At 50.0% G+C, this 20,526-nt stretch overlaps 1 protein-coding gene across 1 annotated transcript in view; it reads right to left on the bottom strand.

The window, feature by feature from the left end:
* The window catches only part of LRRC2 (leucine rich repeat containing 2), a 36,876-nt gene extending 29,621 nt beyond the window's left edge, over positions 1-7,255 (bottom strand). The window contains exon 1 of the mRNA XM_042927508.1: positions 7,219-7,255. The gene's annotated coding sequence lies outside the window, so the exon portion shown is untranslated. The remainder of the gene's footprint in view (positions 1-7,218) is intronic.
* Between the last annotated feature and the right edge of the window lie 13,271 nt (positions 7,256-20,526).

Consider the following 20,526-nt stretch of genomic DNA (forward strand, 5'->3'; position numbering starts at 1 on the left):
TTGCCCCCACTCTCTGAGCACTGGGAGTCCCCTTTTCTATTCCTGGAGCACGAATAGGAACCGTTGTGCCCAATTCTGGGCTCCAGGCTGCCTTGGGTCCAGGCTGCGGAACACTGGAGGGGAAAATGGGAAACACACCTCAGGTTCCTGGTACTTGGAATTCTGGTGTCTTTCTCTGATCCTCTTGCAACCAGTTACTTTTCAGAGTCTTCATATTCCATGTATTCCGTCTGGGTTTTATGGAGCTGCCTTTGGTGGGAGAGACACAGCCGAGTATGCCTAACTCCGTCTCACCCAGAACCAGAAACCGCTGCATTTAATTTGTCTTCTATCAGTTTCTTTACTGTCATCTTCAGGTCCGGAGCGCCTAAGCTACCAAGGGCTTAAGGTTTTGGTTTTTGACAAAAAAAAAAAAAAAAAAAGTTTCCATTAAAACATGCGAGGCACCAGCCTACAAACGAGAGCAAAGGCCCCCTCCTGAAACGGAGAAAAATTCAAAAGAGAGAAAGAACCAGATAGACTAATTGCTTTGAGGCGATCTCTACACATAAACCAAGTCTACACGGAAAAACAAAGCAAAAAGGGGGTGCCTGGGTGGCTCAGTTGGTTGAGCGTCCGACTTCGGCTCAGGTCATGATCTCATGGTTTGTGAGTTCGAGCCCCGCGTCGGGCTCTGTGCTGACAGCTCCGAGCCTGGAGCCTGCTTCAGATTCTGCGTCTCCCTCTCTCTCCGCTCCTCCCCCACTCATGCCCTGTCTCTGTCTCAAAACTAAAAATAAAACATTAAAAAAATATATTAAAAGCAAAGCAAAAACCAAAGTAAAGGGAACTTTCTGAGCAGCGTGGACAGCCCAGGCAGTCAAGGGTACTTAAAGCTGAAGGACAGCGTGTGTGCTCTAGATCAACCAGCCGTGACTCGGCCTCTATTGCTGAGTGTCTGTCATTTTCTTAGACCAGCAAATCCTTGGGGAGTAGCCAGATCTGTACCTTAATTGCCCATGCATTAAAACACAAAACCAAGAACCATTGCTCGTTAGTTTCCATGCATTCATTTGGAGGAATATGATTCAAATTTGCGTCTTAGAGGAATGGTCTCTTCTTGATCCTTTGGGTTCTATTTTTAAATGGTTGTAAATCAGTGTTAGTGTCAGTGTTTTGGTGGGAAAGAGTATATCCTGTCTGCCATCCAACCACGTTCCCCATTTCCCCTGCGTCTTGCAAAGCAGTGAAGGACGTTCTAGTCTTCAGTTAAGAGGGTTTTGAATGTGCCGGGATTTTAGGTCAAGATCTTGCCGGTGAGACGTTCTGTTTGCAAATGCGTGTGACAAAATGTGGAAGCTCTAAGAATAGTAAGAGATGACCACATTCGCTAGGGGTCTACACATAATGTGAAATCCAGGGAAGCTAAGAAATACCAACGCCTGAAGGCCGTGTCCAGCCCAGCCCCTGGTGTCCTGTGCGGGCCAGGGCTGCACGGAGGCCTCCCTAAACAACCGGACAGGTTCAAAGTTAACCCTTCAGAGACTAGCTCTACGGATGGGTGCCAGATCCAAGAATCGGTTTTACAACACAGCCCATGAGTCATTGAAGGACAGGTAGGAGACCCTCCATCCAGGGACAAAGCCACTTTGGGGGGGCAGAAAGCAGGCAGATGTCAGGGACCCATGCAGGTGACAGTCACTCAGCAGGTTCAGGAAAGAGAGCCGGTCTCAGGAAAGAGAGACAAAGCTAATCTCTTCTTTGTAGCATGAGTTCTAGTCAACACAACCTTTCCTGCAAATACGTAAAATCTAATTTCCTGAGCATTAACTTTCTCCAGAACTATAGAAATAGCACCATGGTAAACTCTACCAAAACTGGAGTACAGACAAAAATTCACCTCTACAGGATCCAGTCTGAGAGACCCTCCTTTCAAAGAAAGCAATATCCTCCTAGAGAAATCTCCACATCCGAGTAGACTGTCCTGAGGCACCATAAGAAACGCAGGGCTTTAGCGTGAGCCCTCACTGAGTTTTACAGCAAAGATTCACGAATCCAAGAAGACGCCTGATCCCAGTTCCCTGCTGGAGATCTGGCTTTGCACGGTTACAGCAGAATCATAAGGGAACACAGATCCCTAGATTTGGGCTACATGGTCCACAGCCACAGGGCATCTTCCCGACAAGAAACCACATGGGACTAGAAGAGAGCAGAGGATAACCATGATGTCACTCATGGCAACAGAAAGGACACTGGGACAGAGTGTCGTCAGTCTCATTTGTGTACCTCTCTTGGTGTCCCGGGTCCTGAGCGAAAACGTCAACAATCAGAGACTCTCCAAGTTTGGATTCCTAGTGGAAAGGAAAATTCCTCCCGGAAAAATCTTTCGCTTTGCTCTAGGGGTCAGCAAACCTTTTCAGGAAAGGGCAAGAGAGTAAATGCTGTAGGCTTCGCGGGCCAACCGGCAAAATGGAAGATATTATGTAGGCGCTTACATAACAAAAGAGAAAGCTCCTGGCCTGCCCCTCCCGGCTGACTTGGCCGTGGGCTCCCCGGAGCCTTGAGCTTGCTTCCATGTTTTGTGATCAGTTGCCACCTGCTGGAGACATACTCAGGACAAGAGCCACTGGCCCAAGAGGGAAAGGCCCCAGCAGGCCAGCACGCGGAAGGACAGGGAACGGGGACCTGCTGTGCTCAGTTTCCCTCCCGGCCCCTGTGACGCCCAGATGCTGGTCTGTCCTTCTCTCCTCTGTGTCAGCTCAGGTTGGGTAGCTGGCTGGAGGCTAGGTGGACTTGCTAAGTCACCAACCCCTGAGCAGAGATTCCATTGCTTGGTGCCTGGCAGTTGCAACCACAGCAGAGTCTCCAACATGTAGGTGGCAACCAGCGTGGGCTTCGGGCAGACGCGAGATACAGCGGGCCAGGCAGACAGGCACTGAGAATGAAGGGGAATAGGGGGAGGCAGGGGGCAGGGGTGGGGGGACTCCAGCTCGGTCTCCATGGCTCGCAGCACCAGCCCCCTCCAGCAGTGCCCGAACGCCATACAAAAACGTGTGCCAGCCCTGTTTGTGCTTCCCGGCTTCGGTGAACAATAAAATGTATTTTGTTTTGTGGATGTGATGGCTTGCAATTGTACCCACAAATTCCTTGACATTCTTTCCTGTAGAAGGGTGGAGCTTGGGGCGCCTGGGTGGCTCAGTCGTTGAGCATCCGACTTCAGCTCAGGTCACGATCTCGAGGTCTGTGAGTTTGAGCCCCGCATCGGGCTCTGGGCCGACGGCTCGAAGCCTGGGGCCTGCTTCGGATTCTGTGTCTCCCTGTCTCTCTGCCCCTCCCCTGCTTGTGTTCTGTCTCTGTCTCTGTCTCTCTCTCAAAAATAAAAAATAAACATGAAAAAAATATTTTAAAGGGTAGGGCTTGGGGCCCCTGGGTGGCTCAGTCCATCCGACTGTTGATCTCAGCTCAGGTCGTGATCTCATGGTTCGTGAGTTCAAGCCGCATATCGGGCTCTGCACTGATAGCATGGAGCCTGCTTGGGATTCTTTCTCTCTCTCTCTGCCCCTCCCCTGCTTGTACTCCCTCTTGCTCTCTAAAAAGGGGGGTAGAGTTTCATTCCTCCCCCCGCCCCCCGAGCGTGGGTTGGATTCAGTGACTCGTTTCTAATGAATAAAATGTGGTCAAAGTGATGGCGTGCAGCTTCTGAGACTAAGTCCCCCCGGGCACTGCTCTCTCTATCTCTTGGGTCACGCGCTCTGGGGGAAGTCAGCCGCCATGTCACGAGGATGTTGAAGCGGCTGAATAGAGAAGCTTCCTACGGGAAGGAGCAGAGGCCCCCTGCCAGCAACCATGTGAGCAGAAGCTGTCTAAAAGCAGGCCCACCAGCCCCAGTTGAGCCATCAGATAGCAGCAGCCCCAGAAGACATCTTAAGTGCAACTTCACGACAGACCCTGAGCCAGGACCGCTCAGCTAAGCCATTCCTGACCCTCTGAGAGAGAGATAATCCGTTTTTTGCACTAAGCTGTTAAGTGTCGGGGCAATTTCTTATGTGGCGATAAATAATGAATACAGCGGACAGTGAAATAAGAGCCACTTAAAAGAACCGGTCTCAATCTACAGCGACCTCTAGGGCCTGGATCGCACCGCTTCCTTGACATATCCCCCTGGATGTCTCCCACATTTCTCGAAGAAACACAACTCCTTTCCAGAGTTACTCACTTGGAATCTATCCGTCCCCGGCCGCCTTAATTCCTCACCTTGACTCCACCGTTACCTGGAGGTCACTCCTTTACGCCTTCTGTGTCCTCACCCCTCCCGCCATGTGGGCATGAACTCATACACAAACACACACATTCATTCACGCGTCCGATCTATCACCCAAGCCTTAGAGGGCAGGCATTTCTCACCACCGATTAGTGTCACAGCTGGCCCCGGTCGTGCAAAAGCCTTACAGCTGGCGCCCCGACTTCCCACTCACCCACGTCCAATCCATTTGTCACCCAACAGCGAGAGCCATTTTCCGACGAGGGTGAGATCACGCGGCCACCTGGCTCAAGTGTTCCAGAGACTTCCCTTTGGGATGAAGGGGACATCCCAGCCCCTCACAGGGCCCTGGCATGTCCACCCTCGACTGCTCTCCTCCTCAGTGCCTCGGCCTGGACCCCTTCCCTCGTCCACGGAGCTCCCCTGCACCCCATACCCTGAACTCAGTGTTCTCTCCTTGGAGTGGCCTCTTCCTCTAAGCCAGAGCCCCCTGTTACTTTCTCCCTCAGACTGTTGCTTGTTTACCTCACGGCACACAAGGCAAGTTGAATTGCCCGCTGGTTGGTTGAATTTCGCTTTGTCCGTAGACCGCGCTGAGAAGGGCCCCGGTTTGCTGATGGGAGCAGCCCCCTGAGAGGCCCCAGAGGTGGGTTCCGAGTCAGGCGCGTGCCCCGAGAGGTCACCGGGTGAATGATGGTAGCCCTGGGGGGGGGGGGGGGTGCAGCCAGGGTCCGGCTCCTTGACCTCAACACAGAAACCCTGCATATTGGGCCAGTTCCTTTGCTGTGCATTTCTGTCCTTCGATTCCTGGGAACCCCAAGTAACTGACGTTTGGGGACGCTTGTCAAATGCAGAAGGGTGAATGTCCCTGCGTCAGAGCTCTCCCCCTGGAGAGGGGAACAGAGGCTCAGAGAGACGGATTTCAGCGCGGCGTGGGGATTTGACAAGGGCGGCTGGATAGACGCTGTGGAGGCGGGTTAGGAGGGAGGCCCTCAAGCGCGCGTGGAGAGTGGGGCTAGGGGAAACGCCACGGGACCCTGAGGAAGGGGAAGGGGACTATCCGTGCAGGTTTGCTTGAGTAATTGTCCACGCTCCCTCTGCAAGCCAGGCACATGAGAATCACTTCGCAGAACCACCCACCGTCCGAGCCAGAGGGCATGACTGGAAAAAACACGTCCCCTAGCACCAGAGCACGAGTCCCCACTCAGAAGACGTATGCCAGCGTTCCAGGTGGGAGGGGGGTGCTTTCTGGTCACCTAGTCCTCTCCCTTCTTGTCAAACAGCAGTCTGGACAGAGAGGGGGCAGGGGGTGGGTAGAGGGCTCACATCTCTGAGAATCTAAGGTGCAGAGGCCCCGGGGGAAGAGACCCCGCAAAGCCCACAGTGCAGGTGCCCAGCCATTCTGGGTGCCAGGCTGGGGGAGGGACAGCGGCAAGTGCGGGGAGGTGGGGAGACAGGGACGGAGCTGAGGTCAGGAGGTCAGCTGAACAGCCATGGGGAGAGGGGCCTGGCCCCTCACCCCGACCTACTCTTCAGAACCCCCGGGCCCCCTCTTTCCCTTGGGCAGACCAGCTCCAGACCCTCCACAGCATTCTTCCCAGTGTATCTACCTCGCGAAAAAGACACCCACCTCAGCCTCACCAGAGCTCAGGGAACAGCCACAACCAGTGGGAATTCTTGGCAACCCCAACGCATGGAAGAGGCAGTAACGTGGCCAACAAGGGGCTTCAGCGTCGCACAAATCCCGTTCTAGGCTTACATAAGACTACTGCCTGGACCCCAGAGCTGACACCCAGAGTGAGTTTTCGGCTAGAAACAGTAGGGTTATGAAGGGCTAAGTGCTCAAGTGAGGTCAGTACCGTCAGGATAGTTCAGCCAAATTCTGAATTAAATGACATCTTACGTCACAGGGTCAGAGTTTCCCTGGGAGCACCCATTGTTTACCTGGTAACTTGTTACCAGAAAATCCAAGCAGGGAGGCAGAGGCCACCGGGCATGGGATTAAGAGGAGTCAGCCTGCTTGGGCTGGGTCCCGCCTCCTCCATTTATGGCTTCGCGCCCCTGAGACAGTCACCTAACCCCTCTGCGCCCCGGTGTACTTCTCTGAACATGGGTTGACAGGGGCACCCAGCTCACGGGACTGGCGACTGGAGCACATGTGATCATTTCGGTCAAGTGCGTAAGAGAGTATTTGGCACCCAGTAAAGCTCCAAAAATGTCAGTGATTTAAAGGAAAAAAAAGAGAAGAGTTGAAGACGGACATCATCCCTTATTAAACGTAAGACACAAACCAGGGGTCCGTGAGCACCCGTGGATTCTTGTGCCCAGGGCATGGTCAGCGGAGGTTTTCTGGGAGACGGCCCCAGCCCCTGAGTTTCCGGAGAGGATTTGGTGGAGAAGAGCCGCCAGCACAGCTGAGCTGCTCACAAAGCCAGATGGTTTTCCTCTGGGTCTCCGATCCCTTTTCCACCCTCGCCCTCTCTCTCTGGAGAGCGGGGAGCCAATCCCCAGAAGGAAAGTGTACCCCCCACCCCCAGATGTCAATCATCCCTTTCAGGGCACCGAAGACACAAACAAAGTTGATTTATCTCCCCCTAGACAGCACTTTGGACCGGAACATTTTGAGCTCAGCCGCGGGCACCAGGGCAGTGTCCTGGGAAAGACTCACAAACCAGGAGCAAGAATCTTGGGGACCCCCCCCCCCGCCACAGCGGCAGCCTTTCCGGGCACCACCCACCTCTGCCACAGTCTCTCCTTCTCCATTCAGTTCCATTTCTTGCCCTAAAATGCAGATAAATTGCTAATCCACACCCCCCCACCATGTTCCACTGGGGATGTTTGCCAGGGTCCTGCCATGCACGGCACAGTGGGAAAGACATAAACAAGGAGGCACTGCCCCCCAGCCTCCCACCAGCAGGTGCACAAGCCCCCTCGTTCCCATTTCCCCCCACGTCCCCACGCCCACGACAGCCACCTACCCGTGAGAGCGCCGCAGTCCCGGCCCCTGCCCGCTGCCTGCCAGGTGAAATCCGGGCTGTGGAGTATTGTTGACACCCACAGCAGCCACACACACTGGAGCCTCCGGCCTGTGCGCTAACGGGCTATATTTGTCAGTCGAGAATATGATCTGTAGGACATGTGCTGATAAACTATCTATCTATTCTATGTGACTCAGCCCGGCATGAGACAAAACACAGTTCAGAGGGGAGGGCTTGGCCCAGAGCAAACGACGAGCCGGCCAATTCGAGCCCTGTAACCCAGGGTTACTGCGCCTCCCGTACAGACCGCACGGCCTTTTGTACGCTAGCCATCCTGGAGTGCATCGAGCCCAAGAGGCCAGAGAAACAGGGAAGGGGCCCCGTGCTCTTAGCACTCCAAGCTAAGAACCGAACAAAACGGGGGATCAGAAAGGGATAGGACCCAGGGAAGGTAAAACTGTTTTCCGTGTTTGAAGCCACAGATATCAGAGATCTGGAGTTCCCCTTTTTTTCTTTTAAATTTCCTAAAACAGGGGTGCCTCAGTGGCTCAGTCGGTTAAGCGCCCGAGTCTTGGTTTCGGCTCAGGTCACGATCGTACGATTTGTGAGTTCAAGCCCCGTGTTGGGCTCCACGTTGATGGTGTGGAGCCTGCTTGGGATTCTCTCTCTCTCTCTCTCTCTCTGTCCCCCTCTCTCTCTGCCCCTCCCCTGCTCGTGCACTCTCTCTCTCTCTCTCTCTCAAAATAAATAAATAAACTTAAAAAAATAAATAAATAAATTTCCTAAAACATGTGAATTTGGGTTCTCTTTGGTGATCTTACTAATTGGACAAAGATGCTTTGCTAACAACCAACACTGTGACAATTTGACGATCAGTTCATCAGGAATTGCTCTCACTTCACTGTATCCCCCACCCCCACATCCCCCCGCCCAGCCCCTACCCCTGCCTGTTCCCAGAGGTCCATATAACCCCCACTTCATGGCCACAGACTCCTCATACACTATCATCTGAAACAGAAAAACACCTTTTGCCTACTATAGACAAGATAATTACAAAATAGTTGGGTTTTGAAAGGACTATTTTCTGTGTGCAACATCTTCTATTTGTTGGCATTTATAATTAAATTATCATTTTATTGGAGTGCCTGGGTGGCTTAGTCGGTTAAGGGTCCGACTTCAGCTCAGGTCATGATCTCACAGTTCGTGAGTTTGAGCCCCTCATCAGGCTCTGTGCTGACAGCTCAGAGCCTGGAGCCTGCTTCGGATTCTGTGTCTCCCTCTCTCTGCCCCTCCCCTGCTCACACCCTGTCTCTCTCTCAAAAACAAATAAACATTAAACAATTTTTAATTATCATTTTATTAATGCAATCCCTATCCAAATACCAACAGCATTTTTCACAGAATGAGAGCAAACAATCTTAAACTGTGTACGGAAACACAAAAGACCCCAAATAGCCAAAGCAATCTTGACAATGAAAAGCAAAGCTGGAGGCATCACAATTCCAGACTTCGAGTTATCGTACAAAGCTATGCTCATCGAAACAGTATGGTGCTGACACAAAAGCAGACACCTAGATCAATGGAACAGAATAGAAAGACCAGAAACAAGCCCCCAGTTATATGGGCAATTAATCTTCGACAAAGCAGGAAAGAATATGCAATGGGAAAAATACAGTGTCTTCAACAAGTGGGGCTGGAAAACTGGACAGCGACATGCAGGAGAAGGAACCTGGACCACTTGCTACACCGTATACAAAAATCAACTCAAAATGGGTTAAAGACCTACATGCGAGACCTGAAACCATAAAAATCCTAGAGGACAGCACAGGCAGTAATTTCTCTGACATCAGCCCTGGCAACATTTTTCTAGAAAAGGAAGGGAAGGGAAACAAGGGAGGCAAGGGCAACAAAAGCAAAAATAAACTATCGGCATCTCATCAAAATAAAAGCTTCTACACCATGAAGGAAGTGATCAAAAAACTAAAAGGCAACCTATGAAATGGGAGCAAATATTTGCAAATGACATATCCAATAATGGGTCAGTATTCAAAATATATATAAAAAACTGATACAACTCAACACCCCCAAAAACCAAATAATCCAATTAAAAATGGGCAGAAGACATGAACAGACATTTTCCAAAGAAGACAACCAGATGGCCAACAGACACATGAAAAGATGCTCAACATCACTGATCATCAGGGAAATACAAACCAAAGCCACAGTGAGAGACCACCTCACACCTGTCTTAATGGCTAAAATCTAAAACACAAAAAAACAACGAGCGTTGGTGAGGATGCAAAGAAAAGGGAACCCTCATGCGCTGTTGGTGGGAATGCAAACTGGTGCAGCCACTCTGGAGAACAGCGTGGAGGTTCCTCAAAGCATTAACAATAGAACTACCCTACGGTCCAGTAATCACACTACTGGGTATTTCCCTAAAAAATACAAAAACACGAATTCAAAGGGATACATGCACCTGCTATGTTCACAGCAGCATTATTTACAATAGCCAAATTATGGAAGCAGCCCAAGTATCCCTGGAGAGATGAACAGACAAAGAAGCAGTGGTGTATATATATATATATATATATATATATATATAATGGAATATTATTTAGCCATAAAAAAGAATGAAATCTTGCCATTTGCAATGACATGGAAAGAGCTAGAGAGTATCACGCAAAGAGAAACCAGTCAACCAGAGAAAGACAAATAGCATTATCATTTCACTCATATGTGGAATTTAAGAAACAAAACAAATGAGCAAAGGGAAAAGAGAGAGAGAGAGACAGAAACCAAGAAACAGACTCTTGTCACTGGAATCTACTCCTGAAATCATTATTGCACTATATGCTAACTAACTTGGATGTAAATTAAAATATAAATAAATAAATAAATAAATAAATAAAATTTTTACACGTGATCTTAGCCAAAAGGCCGAGAAGCAATAATAAATAAAATTTTTTAAAAAAGAGGGGCGCCTGGGTGGCTCAGTCGGTTAAGCCTCCGACTTCAGCTCAGGTCACGATCTCACGGTCCGTGAGTTCGAGCCCCGCGTCGGGCTCTGGGCTGATGGCTCAGAGCCTCGAGCCTGCTTCCGATTCTGTGTCTCCCTCTCTCTCTGCCCCTCCCCCGTTCATGCTCTGTCTCTCTCTGTCTCAAAAATAAATAAACATTTTAAAAAAATTAAAAAAAAAAAAAAAGAAATAGACTCTTAACGATAGAGAACACACTGATGGTTAACCAGAGGGGAGGCACATGGAGGGGATGGGTGAAATAGGTGATAGGGATTATGAGGACATTTATGGGACGCCTGGGTGGCTCAGTCGGTTGAGCGTCGGACTTTGGTTCAGGTCATGATCTCGCGGTTTGTGAGTTTGAGCCCCGCGTCGGGCTCATCATAAGTGTACTCTTTTCTTTTTTAATTTTTAAATGTTTATTTATTTTGAGAGAGAGAGCACAAGTGGGGTAGGGGCAGAGAGGGAGGGAAACACAGAATCCGAAGCAGGTTCCAGGCTCTGAGCTGTCAGCAGAGTCCGTCTCGGGGCTCAAACCTAAGAACTCTGAGATCATGACCTGAGCCAAAGTCAGACGCTTAACTGACTGAGCCACCCAGGTGCCCCAATAAGTTATCCTTTTAAATTGTATACCAAGTTGATGAGAATCAGATAAATCTTTGCAACAATATACTTTTTTAATGTTTTATTTATTTTTGAGAGAGAGAGCAGGTGAACAAGGGAGGGGCAGAGAGAGAGGGAGACAGAGGATCTAAAGTGGGCTCTGGGCTGACAGCAGAGGACCCAGTTCAGGGCTGGAACCCACAAACCACGAGATCATGACACAAGGCAAAGTCAGACGCTTAACGAACTGAGCCACCCAGGTGCCCCAAATCCTTGGGACAATATTAAATCATACCAATCACGTGTTGGATGTGCTTCTCATTACTTAGAATTTGTATGGTATCTTTCTCCTTTGACACATAATGTAAGTTACCTAGTTAGTAATGGTTTCATTTGGTTTTTTGTTTTGTTTATGATATCCTGAACCAAAGAATATAAATTGAAAAAGGTAGTTGCAGTTCAAACACTGCTTAAATACTTTTTCAATTTATAAGAGGGCTACATATTCAAAAGCTCGATCATATTTAAAGGGAAAAATATTGCCCCCACCCCCAAACACATTCAAATACAACGGGCTTCCTTTATGACGCCAGAGTTAGAGAAGCGGGACACTGTTTAGCCCAGGCTCCTTAGTCTATAATGTGCACCCAACTAGGACTCAGGAATTTAGCAAATAAAAATACTTTCAAGTTACATTTGAATTTTGGACACACCACAAGTCATTTTTTCATATGAGTATGTTTCTAATGTTGCATGAGTCATACTTAAAAATTATTTGTGGTTTGTCTGAAATTTAAATATGACTGGGTGTCCTGTATTTTATCTGGCAACCCTCCACCCAAACCACCTAGGATCTTACCGAAACACAGAGTCTGACGCAGGAGGCCAGAGAGGGGCCGAGAGTCCGTCTCTCTAATAAGCCGCAGGCGATGCCAAAGCTGCTGGTCTGGGAGGACCACACCACAAGTGGCCCTAAGGACGTGGAATTAGCACAGTCTGGTGCAGTGGCACCTGGGACTGGCTCCTTGGGGGCTTGGCCTGGGTGGACCCTTCCCCGCTGGGAGGTTCTGACTCGGCAAGTCTGGGGTGAGGTCCAGTGGTCCATATCCCAGCATGTTCCACAGAGCCTCTCATTCACAGGTAGCGATATGAACCAGGAAGTATTTTAAAGCACAAAGTGCACTTCTGTTAATACAAGGAATTGTTATTATTGTATTGCACTCACCGTGTGCAGATGGCCGCATCTCTCGGCTGTGTCCAGAAAGCATTTCCAGCTTCTGAGCTTCCCGGGGGCAGCACGTAAGACTGTGGCCTGTGGTCTTCACCCACCAGTGTCCCCCTGAGTCCCTGACTCTCGCATGGGTCTTTGTTTTGGTTTTTTTTAAATGTCTTTTATTTATTTTTGAGACAGAGACAGAGCATGAGCAGGGGAGGGGCAGAGAGAGAGGGAGACACAGAATCTGAAGCGGGCTCCAGGCTCTGAGCTGTCAGTACAGAGCCCCACGTGGGGCTCGAACTCACGGACCGTGAGATCATGACCTGAGTCGAAGTCGGACGCTTAACCGACTGAGCCACCCAGGCGCCCCAAGTTTTCTTTTTTTTAATGTTTATTTATATTTGAGAGAGAGTGAGAGAGTGAGTGGGGGAGGGGCAGAGAGAGAGACACACACGCAGAATCCGAAGCAGGTTCCAGGCTCTGAGCTGTCAGCACAGAGCCTGACCCGGGGCTTGAACCCATGAACCAAGAGATTATGACCTGAGCCGATGTCAGACGCTCAACCAACTGAGCCACCAGACACTTGTTCGTCCAATTCAGCCCCCGGGGGCCTGGGAGCCTCTCACGACATCCACAGACCGCAGCGTCTCCAGGGGAGGCCTACATCTCTGCCTCGTGTGTGAGGGGGTCCCACACGCAAGCGCACCCCGGCACCCCCAGGGACCAAGTGCTTTCCTCACCCCCATTCTGTGGGGACACTGAGTCACACGTACTGCGAAGCCTTCTTCCAAGGAAACCTCTGGTGTCACAAGCCTGTCATTCCCGTTTCGTGACACAACGATAGAAGGATGAAAAACCCCAAATGGTATAAACTGTTTCATTCTACTTCGGCGACCGTTGCAAAATGCTTCCCACTCATGTAGGGGCGTGCGGTGAGGGCCCAATTCACCTGCCCCGGCCCTAGAAGCCTCAAGCACGGCGCCCCGGGCTGAGGAAGGCTTCCCTGGCCCTCCTCTTATAGTAAATCATACTAACTACGTGATCAAATGCTACTCTCTGGGATCAATTGGGCTAAATTAAAATATATTATGGAAGATAATTTTTTTTAAATGTGTATTTATTTATTTTGAGAGACAGAAAGAGAGAGAACGAGCGAGGGAGGGAGGGGCAGAAAGAGAGGGAGAGAGAGAGTCCCAAGCCGGCTCTGCGCTGACAGCGGGGCTCGATCTCACAAAACATGAGAGCATGGCTTGAGCTGAAATCAAGAGTCGGATGCTCAACCGACTGAGCCACACAGGCTCCCCATGAAAGTTAATTTTACCCGATTCTCTGCACTTTGCCGAGGTGGCTAGCCAGAAAAGTGCAAATCCCACGTGAGGCTGGCGTGACATTTCTATTGGGCTGTACGCCCCAAAGAACAGGGCCTAGACCCGGGTGACCCCAGCGGGCCATCCTGACGGCCGCTCCCCTCACCGCCAGCATGGGCCACAGAGAGCGCTGAGAACCCAGGATCGGAAAGTGGCACCCTCTCGAAGACTTTCACGGGGTTAGTGTTCCTCTGGGAGGAGGCCAAACCTCTTCACAAATACAATTATTCAACGGCAAGAGGCCAGAACTCAGATCTGTGCCAGGTCCACCGCAGGGAGTCGCGTCATCTGTCATCTGTACCTCGGACGAGAACAAACAGCCCTGTGGTCCGCCGGCAGTCAGTGTTGCTGACCAGCGCCCCCTGGAGGAGAACTTTGCCAATGCATCGGCTCTCTAGAAACTCAGGGATGCTTCGGTGGTTCCCACTCAGCCGATCTGTAATTATCAAGAACGCCAGGGGCGCCGGCGCCTGGGTGGCTCAGTCGGTTAAGCGGCCGACTTCACCCCAGGTCATGATCTCGCGGTCCGTGAGTTCGAGCCCCGTGTCAGGCTCTGGGCTGACCGCTCAGAGCCTGGAGCCTGCTTCGGATTCTGTGTCTCCCTCTCTCTCTGACCCTCCCCCGTTCATGCTCTGTCTCTCTCTGTCTCAAAAATTAAAAAAAAAAAAAAAAAAAAAGAGGAAACACAAAGTCAAGACAAAACGACAAAACACACACAAATAATTGCTCACACTCTTGGGTGCCTACTATAGGCCAGGCACAGTTCTAGGTGCTTTATAACATATCTAACCTTGGAAAATACCAAAAACAAAACAGGAGACAAAATGTACTGCTGTCCTTAACGTGGCAGAAACAGTTCTAGGTGCTTTATAACATATCTAACCTTGGAAAATACCAAAAACAGGAGATAAAATGTACTGCTGTCCTTAATGTACTGCTGTCCTCAGCGTTTTCTGTTCTCTGGTGACATGCTGGCCACGACACTGGCAGAGAAGCACTACTCCGTTCATTTCGCTGACCAAGCTCCAAGGCCCAAGGATTCCCTGTTCTCAGGTGGACACGGCCCCCGGTCTCAGGCCTGTGATGCACAATGCCAGTGACCTTTCTGACATACTGTATGGTGTCCAGAGCCTGTTTGTGTTTATTTTATACACGAATCTCTTTTTTCTTTTTTTCTTAAGGTTATTTATTTATATTTGGGAGAGAGAGCGGGGGAGGGGCAGAGAGAGAGAGAGAGAGAGAAACCCTGCTTGATTCTTCATAGTGCTACATCGAAAGGCAGAATTCATGGGGTACCCGGTCTCTGGGACCCTCCCCCTGCTGGCCTCCCCCTGCCACTAACGTCACCGTCACCGGCCCCCATCACACTTCTCCAGCTCCGCCTGCCCTTCCAGCCTCCTCCTTCAGCCAGGCCATCATGCTTCTGCGCCTTCGCTCTGCAAGTGCCTGTTCCCCTGTCCGACTCCTCCGCCCCCTAGAAAGGTGGCCCCTCACTTCTTCCTGCCACCGCAGCATCATTAACACGGACTCCCTAACGTTGATGAAACGTGCTTAATTACATGTCCATTTCCTCTTGACTGTGACGGCCTGAGGATGGAAACCATCGTTTGTTTGAATCCTGAAAGGCATCACGCCTCGCTCGTTACCTGGCACACGGTAGGAGTGAAGAGTGAATGAATGTGGGACCATCGGTCCACCTGCCTCAGGAGGGAGAGAGAGATAGAAAGGCAGTGACATATGTCAAGTGCCTACATATGCCGCAACTCTAGTAGGTGTTTATCTTTTTTCTTAATGTTTATTTATTTATTTTGAGGGGAGGCAGAGAGAGGGAGAGAGAGAGAGAGAGAGAGAGCACGAACAGGGGAGGGCCAGAGAGAAAGGAAGAGACAGAATCCCAAGCAGGCTCTGCACTGTCACTGCAGAGCCCGACATGGGTCTCAATCCCACGACTATGACATCATGACCTGAACCGAAATCAAGTCAGATGCTTAACCCTTAACCGGCTGATCCACCCAGGCGGCCTGATAGTAGGTGTTTTACCTGATAAAGATAAGATAAAAGACAGCTTAAAAATATAAAAAGCCTGTAGTCGGGCATCTCTGTGGGGCAGGTGTTCATATGCCAATTTTATGAGGATAATGCAGGATGACAAAGCTGGGGTTTAGTAACCTCTTCAAAGCAGGTTAAATGTATGCACTCACCTTCCTCCTTTCACTGGCATTAAACATATCTGTTGAGAAACTCCAAGAGGCATGGCCTTGGGTGTTGGCATCAGTCTGGCACAGCGTGACCTAGAACATGGACGAAAAGAACATCTGCAAATACTCCTTCATAAACAAGGTCCACATCAATGGCCAATCTTGATCCAACTACACCTGAGCCTGTATAGAGCCAGGGGGAGGCGGGGGGTGGGGGTGGGATCCGCTCAGGAACACCTGAATGGCTTATCTAGAGACTGGATAAGACAATGGACTTGAGATCTGGTGATTTTCATGAGTGGATAAGGAAAAAGGTCAATACATATTCAGAAACCGAGATGGGGAAAATGCCCTTTTTTCCCCCTATTATTAAAATCTTGAATTCACCATAGCCTTGTTCTACCCTGAAGGATCCAGTTCTGGACCAGCTAGTCTGCTTGGTGTCCTGTGCTGTCTTTCCGATTAAGTCCCCTTGTGGCCTTATGCTGTCAGATTTATCGTCAGTGTGTCTGTTCACATACCGTCTCCGTCTGTTCAGGCTGCTGTAATAGAGCACTGTAGACGGGGTGGCGTATACACAGCAGAAATCCATTTCTCACAGCTCTGGAAGCTGGAAGTCCAAGGTCAAGTTGCCAGCATGGTTGAGTGGTGGCCCTGTTCCAGGTGGCAGACTTCTCATTGTTGACCTTGTATCCGATACCCTTGTGAAATCTACTTATTATGTAAGTTTGCTCAGGCTGCCATAGCAAATACCACAGACTGAGTGCCTTAAACAACAGATAGGTCTTTTCTCACAGTGCTGGAGGCTAGAGGTCCAAGATCAAGGCGTCGGCAGGTCTGGTTTCTTCTGAGGCTTCTCTTCTTGGCTTGCAGATGGGCATCTTCTCCCCGGGTGCTCGCGGGACCCTCCCTCTGTGTGTGCACACACCTCTGCCCTAATCTCCTCTTCTTATAAGGACGCCCGTCATACTGGGTTAGGGCCCATTCATGTGAGATCATTTTACCTTAACCACCTCACCAAAGGCCCTGTTTCCAACACTCATTTCTGAGTTAGTACGGGTTAGGACTTCAACATATACATTTTGGGACAACTTAATTATGCTCAGAACACTTATCAAGCCCCACAGTTCATCTCTAGATTATTTTGGGTTGTCTACATGTAGAATCATGTTATTGGTGAATAATATATTGTGTGTGTGTGTGTGTGTGTGTGTGTGTGTGTGTGTGTGTATTCTACAAGAAGAGACAGAGACTAACCAAACAGAATAAGGCAACAGAATAAGACATTAAAAAACAAGCAAACAAACAAACAGAAACCTCACAACATGTGAACAAATGATTCCTGATGAAAACAACATTGTAGAGGGGCCTCTGGGTGGCTTAGTCGGTTAAGTGTCCGACTTCAGCTCAGGTCATGATCTCACGGTCCATGGGTTCGAGCCCCACAACCGGCTCTGTGCTGTAACAGCTCAGAGCCTGGAGCCTGCTTCGGATTCTGTCTCCCTCTCTCTCCACCCCTCTCCTGCTCACGCTCTTTCTCTCTCAAAAATAAATAAAAATTTAAAAAAGAAAATGGCATTGTAGAGCGGAAATGTAAGAATGATCTTTTCAATAAGCGGTGTTGAGTCTTTGTGTAGATTCAGTGCAATGGATATTCTGCAGGAATGAATATGAGCGAAGTTCTACACCCAGCATGGACGGATCTCACCTGCATGATGTTGAGCAGAGAGAAGCAGACATACATACTCACTTATGATCACATAAAGTTCCAAACCCTGGAGAAACCAATCTTTGGGATTAGGAATGAGAAAAGTAGTCGGCTTTCGGGAACTGGGAAGTGGATTTCTGGGGTTCTAGTCATATTCTTATTATTTTTTTAAAAATTTCTTAATGTTTATTTATTTTTTTTTTTTCAACGTTTTTTATTTATTTTTGGGATAGAGAGAGACAGAGCATGAACGGGGGAGGGGCAGAGAGAGAGGGAGACACAGAATCGGAAACAGGCTCCAGGCTCCGAGCCATCAGCACAGAGCCTGACACGGGGCTCGAACTCACGGACCGCGAGATCGTGACCTGGCTGAAGTCGGACGCTTAACCGACTGCGCCACCCAGGCGCCCCAATGTTTATTTATTTTTGAGAGAGACAGAGACAGGGTGCGAGAAGGGGAAGGGTAGACACAGAATCCCAAGCAGGATCCGGGCTCTGAGCTGTCAGCACAGAGCCCAACGCAGGGCTTGAACCTATGAACCGTGAGATCATGACCTGAGCCGAAGTCGGACGCTTATCCGACTGAGCCACCCAGGCGCCCCAAGCAATAGTCTTATTCTTGACCTAGGTAGTAGTTATGTGGCACTTTGGAATCATTTATTAACCTATAACCCTTGTTTTTTTGTACATGTTGATGAATGCATGATATACTTCAATTTAAAAAAGTCTGAAAGTGTTTGCCTTCCTTCTATATTGCTGTGTAAGAAATTCTCACAAACTTACTGGGTTAACACAACTTCCAGTGATTATGGATCACGATTACCGTAGGTCAGAAGTCCAGCCTGGCTCGGACGGTTTCCAGATCTGGGCACGCTTCAGAGTGCCCAGGGTCATTTGCACAGGGGAAAGCTCACTTGAATCCATTTCTGATTCGGCTTGGGATTTGCATTTCGGCCTTCAACTTCCACTTGCTTTTAATCCATTTCAAAACCATTCAGAGCTGTGAAGAATGCCCGGATGCAATCAAATCCAAAATCCACTTAAGAAGCGCTTTGAAATGAGATTCTCCAGGTCTTGTGACCCCCCACCGCTCTGCTGGAGCCATGACTCGGTCGGTGTTCCCTCTCCATCAGCATTTTTTTTTTGGGGGGGGGGGGGAAACTAAAATGGCACTTGGCGTAGATTTCTGGGCTTGTCTTATGACGGAAGGAGCCGGTGATTAGGGAGCCGGAGATCTCTGTCTCCCCCACTGCGCTCAGCACACAGTAGCCGGTCAGTCAATATTTGTTGAATTTGATTGGCAGGAGAACAGTTTTGGTGGGAAAGCATTCTAAACCGTAGACATGGCTAAAAGCCTAAATCAGACTTCCGGTAAGCGCATCGAGATTATCTTGTCTTATATACAGTCAGCTGTCCCGAATAAGTTGCCCGGAATCAGCAGAGTGTGGAGAACTTGGGATTTCCTTTTCTTCCCTTCACTGTCTGGGGGAGGGGCGTGCTTTGTTGGACTTCCCGGCCCGAGATGGGGCAAGCAAGTTGTCCTCCGGTGGTGCCTCTCAAAGACCTTGCCCTCGCCCCACCCCACCCCCTCCCGAAGCGACGGCTGAGACGTATTTCTGTCCCCCCGGGGATGGGGCAGGCGGAGTGAAATTAGCCGGAGGGAAGGCAGCCCAAGGTCACGCTGCACAAGTGGCCGGGGAAGCTGCGATGCTGGGCTGACCAGGTCTCTGGACCTCCTCGTCTGGGGCACAAGGCACTGGGGGACGGGTTGGTGAAAGACCTGAAAATAAGCAGCTCACAATACAGTGTGGCTAAGACGAGGTCAACTCCAGCAGCGGGCGCCGGGTCGGGGCTCCGGCCTAACCGGAAGCCAGGGAAGGGAGGACTGTCCTCAGGAAAGGGCTTCCCGGAGCAAATGGCAAGAAAGAGGTCAGTTCAAGTTCGTTCTAAGAACTATCTGGCAGCTCGTAGAGAAAGAAACACAACATCCAATAAAACCTGGAGAGGATGTGAATGCAAACCACGAGATACTATTTTCGGACACAGAATTGGTACAAATTAAGGTGCTTTCTGCAGCCAGCTGGCGAGGACAGAGGGGAAGGGAGCCTAGGTGGGCGGGGGAGAGGAGACTGGTGCAACCTTCCTGGAAGATGATTTGAAGTGCCCACCCTTTAAGCAGGCAATTCCAGGGCCAGGCATTTCCTGGCTGGAAAAGCTTTCTCCCTATCAGCTTTCGTATCATCCGTGTGTCCCCTGGAGGGGCACCTTTCATTTTCCTTCAAGAACTTTTCCTTTTTCCCGTCGCAGTCACAGCTTGGCTAACTGTTGGGCAAAGGAGGCTTAGCTCTCAGCCTATGTCGGCTTTGGACGCGCCTTCTTCGCTAAGCTTTTGATTTGAAGGGAAAGACACGGGACTCTTCCCTTCCCTTGAACACTCAGAGGCCACGGTAGGGTTATTCACTGGCCTGAAGTCAATATTGTGTCTCAGGGAACAGGGAGGCCCGAGGAGAGGGAGAAAGACGGATGGGGGGTGGGGGGAACCACTGGCCAAAGCAATGTTGCCGAAAACCTTCAATTTGTTAAAAAAAAAAAAAAAAAAGGTAGTGTCTGCAAAGCGCCCTGAAGCGAAGCGTGAAAACAGGAGGTGTTGCCTGTCTGTACTTTCTTGGCTTCCTGGCAGTTCCTGGGGTTGGGTGATTAGCATTCTCCTCATCGCTGCCCTCCCCCCACATCCAGCTCCCAGAGCTTCAAGCTGAGACCCCCCGTCCGCAGGGAAACTCAGCGTGTCGCCCGAAGCATTTAACAAGTCAAAAGGCCACACGTCGAGCTGAAGCTCGGAGAGAACTGAATAGCCCCTCAGGTGACTGGGCTGCACCCAACCATTGCTCTGGTGGGGCCCTCCCACCCTGTAAAAAAAAAATATGTCAAATTTAATTCCCCCAAGATGCAGGTGTGGAAGCAAACCAGGGCGCCTCTCAGCACCTGTGCCATGGCCTGCGCGCACGGGGGACACCGATGCTGAAATGGCCCCGATGCTGCCCACTCCTGCCAAAGTGTGAACTCAGTGGACAGAGAAGGGTGAAAACAGAAGCACAGAAAAGCCTCCCACCTGTGTGCTCGCAACGTTAGGCAAACGGCAGGCTTGTCCTTTGGAAACGAGAATTAAAGGGTAGTTGGAAACTACCCATGACTTTGT

Source organism: Panthera leo, chromosome A2 (assembly GCF_018350215.1).
Source record: "Panthera leo isolate Ple1 chromosome A2, P.leo_Ple1_pat1.1, whole genome shotgun sequence".
In the NCBI taxonomy this organism is placed as follows: domain Eukaryota; kingdom Metazoa; phylum Chordata; class Mammalia; order Carnivora; family Felidae; genus Panthera; species Panthera leo.